Below are 4,576 nucleotides of genomic sequence, written 5' to 3'. Positions count from 1 at the left end.
CGGCTCTGAGCGGGGGCTGTGTGGGCATGGTCCGCACGGGAAGTGCTGCTCTGGGTGTCCCCAGAGCCCCAGGCTGTGCAGTGCATGCTTCCCAGAAGTTTTGGAGTCCCTTGCCTCCAGGACAGGAGATTGGGGATCACGCCAGCGCGCCTGTTCGTGGGAAGAGGCGAGCTCTGAGTCAGCTGCGTGGGGGAAATCCAGCGCTGCTCGGACGCGTCTGGTGTCGTCTTCCTAAATGCACCTCTGACTCCCTGCAGAGCTCCTGCCCGGGGGCTCAGGAGGTGGTGGTGGGATCCTGAACTCCTCTCACTTTTCCTACAGCTGATATGAATCTAACAGCTTCTCTGTCGGTGATGCTCAGACTTCCACCATGGCATTCTTTGCCAGGTTTTGAAGGAAAGAACAACAGCAAGAAGTAAAATCGAACCCTTCACCCTCTGGTTTGCAATGGACATTAAAGCTTATTTGCTGATAAGAGTATTTTGCGGTGTGGGGGGGGTGGTAATGGTAAAAGGAGTTCTCCTAATGTGTGTGGCCATTCAAACCACGGTAGCGCGACTTCCTGTAAGCACTGACTGCTCAAGTATGGAAAGAATGGAGAAGTAAAAATGACAACACATTTTTTCCCTCATCTTGTGAAACAATTTCACGGAAGGCAGGATTTGGGTAGAGAGCCAAGAGCCGTTTTGGGCACTTTGGGGCAGAAGTGGGCTTTGTAACAGGTGTGGAGCTTGGAGGAGAGCTTTTGTAACAGTTACTTGACTGTTGCTTTGCGTGCAGTCACATTGTGTAGTTACTAGAAGGTGCTCATGTAGAGTGATTAGAGAAATACAAAGCCTGTGTAGGACTGTGGCTGCTGAACAAAAGTTTGGCTGTAAAAAACACTTCTAAAATTGTTGGATAGTATTTAGATGCTGCAAATTAATCTTTAGACAAATGCTCTTTCAGAGGGCAGGGGGACAAACCAGAAAGGTATTTGCTTGACCCTCCTGTATTCAGCACTGACTTGCTTTGAGGATGCTGCATGCAGTATGTAAACTTCAGGATCTGAGTAAGTTGATCAGAAGGAAAACCTTATAGGCAAATGTCAGATTTGATGTCAGCTCCAGTGTGTTACTAAGCTCTGAGGTAGGAAATGGGACAGAGTTCTGCCCTCATGTACTACTTACAAAGCCCTGAAGAAGTTAGCTGGAGCTTTACAAGGCAGGGTGTGGGATCTGGGTTTTAGTAGGCTTTAGTAGGTGTGTTTTAAGCACAGTTCACTTCTTGCTTATTAGAAATTGAACACAGTATCATGTAAGAAATCTCAGTGCTAAGATCTTAACTCAGTATTTGTCAGTGTAATGCATCATTAGCATCATTAAACCAGGTACATGTTCTGTAGATAAATGATTAAAGTAGGGCAGTGGTATTTGACCTCAGCCTCTCTAGCAGTTAAGATAGCAGGAATCCTGGTCATTTGGTAGTACCAGGATAGTGTTTCGAATTATTTTCCCCCATAACTGGGTTTTGGCTAGTGTTACATACCTCAAGTATTTATCAAAATAATAGTTAATTAGTACTTGAAGTTTAAAGACACCTGATCTGTGTTTCAGATTACTGCTGTGCCTGTTCCCTGGAACATCAGCATTTGACTCCCTACCCTGAAGTTTTGTATCACATCAGTTACTCTAAAAATTGAGGGAGCATCACAGCATTCTAACGTGGATACCTGACAAGTGTCCTTAGAGCACAGTTAATGTGTCTGGGCCTAAGGGATCACTCCTGTGCTCCTGGGGTTAATTGCAGTTTTAGCAACAGAAATCAAGTCCCATATGCTTGATTTATAGTATGTTGAGAGTATTTTTCTTTCTCCTCCTATTTTTGCCTTATTAATTGTCCATGATACTTAGCCCAGAGTGAACATGTGTTTTGTTGTAAGAGACACCAGAGAAAGGTGTTGTGCAAATGAGCACAAATGTGCTGCAAGAGGCTGCAGAGCTCGTCTGCCTGGACACCTGCCACAGCAGGTTAGATCCCTCAGAAATCTCATAATCCTTCTTTATCCTGGTAATCTGAACAGCAGCATCTTGCCATTTTGTAGGGCTGAGGGATTGAAGTACAGGAGTCTGCTTGGTTGCTGGAATTCAGAGACTATGGGTTTGTATTCAGAAGCGCATGTGAAGCCTGAAGAGCATCTGCTTTTTACACAAACATCATTCAAGGCTGGCAGCTGAGACATGGTGACCTTGGCTATGATCTGGAGATCTCTGAATGGAGCAGAACTCTCCGCTTTCCTGTCAGACTCCCCTCCAATCTGTGCTGTTAATCAAACACTGCAATAACACTTCTTTTAAAGCTTGGTTTGGGTGAATTTGTTTAACCTTGTGCATGACAGGAATTGCGCAGAGCAACAGAACGACATTAACTTGACCCTCATCTTGTAGGGCTGCTGAAGGAACGTGTCCTTGTCAGTGCACAGAGCTGGCTGTGAGCCCTGGGAGCAACAGAGCAGGGAAAAGTCGGGAAAAGGGTGTCTTTGTCAACTGCTCTGCCCGTGCCCTCCCTTGGGAAATGCTGCCAGAGCTTACGTGTTGAAGGTGAAGTAAATACTAATAAAGCTGCCGTTAATTAAAATTTCTTAGGGCTTCAGTGGATTAATTAAACGGTGTTTAAGGATGTTAATTGTGGCAATGTATTACTGCCTTCCTACAGGGCTCAGGAGAAACTGATGTGAGGTGCCACACAAATGCTTTTTGCCACAGTGCAGGAGGAGGACAGTGCAGCAGGGCCAGTGGCCATTCCGGAGGGAACAGGAAGCCCATCCTGAGAGAAAAAGCAGGCTTAGACTGGAGAGAGGCAGCAGGTGCACAGGGCAGGGGAGAAGGAATGGCTGCTTGAGAGTACGGAAGGGGCAGAGTAACATGGAATAAAGGAGGAAAAGGGTTTAAGCACAGGGAATAGCACTGGTGTGAGAACAAATTCAGCTGGCCCTGACAAAATTTAGGTCAGAAAGTGGGTAGTTCCTTGGTGTACCTGTGTATTGGAGCAGCCTTTGGAGCTGGTCCCTGAGACCAGATGGATTCAGCAGAGGAAGCTCAATCTGCCTGAAAGGCCTGTGTGTTGCAGTGGCAGAGGAAGAGAAGGGAAGACTCTCCGCTATCCTGAGAGCCTCTGCTGATTTTAGTTTGCTAAAGCCCATTCTGTTCTGATGATTCATCAGTTTCTTAGCTAAATAAAGGTTAATGGAAAACAAGGTTAAATTCCAGCAGTTTGGGAGGTGGGTGAGAAGCCACAGAATGTGCTTTCCATATAGAAATTAAAATGGGGAAAAATTCCCTGCCACAAGATCAAGTTGATGTCTGCTGATGTCAATGAAGAGTTGCTGGTGAAGATGCTCTCTTTCCGTGTTACTGGTTTACCATGCAGGGTCAAGTGTAAGTTACCTTGAATATTTCCATCCCTCTTCTTTCAAGCCCAATATTCCTGGAAACAAAACTTGATTCACAGGTTTGTAGCATTCATCTGCCCTTGCATTTGTCTGCAGGTAGCTCCTTTCATAGGATTTTCATGAATTTCATGCTTTGAAGAAAGCATTTAGACACTCAGCAGAAAAGCAAGGGTCAGAGCCCCTCTGCATCCGGCCCGTTCAAATGAAAGCCTGTAACAACGCCATAATTAGCAACATCTAATCCCTTTTGCCCACTTCTGAAGTCAGGGCTGTGCATATTCCTAATTTTTTCCCATCCAGTCAGTGTCAGAGAGGGCAAGACAGAAAAACAATTCCCCCTCCCCACACACAAACCCCTGTCTATATTGAGACCTGAATTTTCCAAGGGAGTGGGTGTGATCCTGACATCTGGATTTAGTCCAGACTCAGATTCCAGGCTTAGATCTGGGAACTTCCACCTCCGGTCCTGAGACCAGCAGTTCTTAGAGAAGATTTAGTTTATTTACCTTTTAAGGCAAAATTGGAGGCTTGTGATAGCAGCTGCATAGTGACAGTTCTTCCCATGCTCAATTTCTTTAACATGTTTCCTGATTTGGAGCCAGTGTCTTCTTTACATGACCGAACAGGAAATCTCATTTCTTTCTAGGACCCTCTAAGAAGCAGAGAATTTGAGCAAGCTGGAGGAGCTGCTGGACGCTGAGGCTCGTGTTGCAGAGTGACTGAGCAGCAGCCCTGTCTCACTGACATGGGCTACATGGATCCGTACCCATCTCGTACAAACAAGTGTGAGTTGTTGTGTTCCCTACTGTAACGGATCTCTTAAAATTCATGGACTGTGGGTGGGCTCTCACAAGGCTGTTGAGTCAGGACACTTCTCCTGTCTGCCAGGCCCCAGGAGCTGCCCACTGATGCAGAGGAGTTTGGTTTCCTGACAAAGTCCCATCACAGGGGCATGAGTCAGGCTCATGAGTCCGGACAGCAGAAGCTGTTGCCACCCTCATACAAGGTACCTTGCTGTCCCACTGAAGGGCACCACCCCACAGTGCTGCTGCAGTCTATAGCCCAGCTGACTGACACATCCAGCAGTGGCTTATCCTAAGTCCAGAATATCTCCTTGATGTCTCTCCAGTTGCTTCAGATGTGGAA

At 46.3% G+C, this 4,576-nt stretch overlaps 1 long non-coding RNA gene across 1 annotated transcript; it reads left to right on the top strand.

Annotated features, from left to right (window-relative positions):
* The first annotated feature begins 6 nt into the window (after nt 1-6).
* On the top strand, nt 7-4,216 carry LOC108446259. The gene is made up of 2 exons (XR_001861404.1): nt 7-2,579; nt 4,077-4,216. It is a non-coding gene; the product is annotated as an uncharacterized LOC108446259 (long non-coding RNA).
* Nucleotides 4,217-4,576: the final 360 nt, after the last annotated feature.

Source organism: Corvus brachyrhynchos, unplaced genomic scaffold (assembly GCF_000691975.1).
Source record: "Corvus brachyrhynchos isolate BGI_N302 unplaced genomic scaffold, ASM69197v1 scaffold4, whole genome shotgun sequence".
Classification (NCBI taxonomy): Eukaryota; Metazoa; Chordata; class Aves; order Passeriformes; family Corvidae; genus Corvus; species Corvus brachyrhynchos.
Note: the sequence above shows the minus strand (reverse complement) of the source record. Positions and strands in the feature narration are given on the sequence as shown.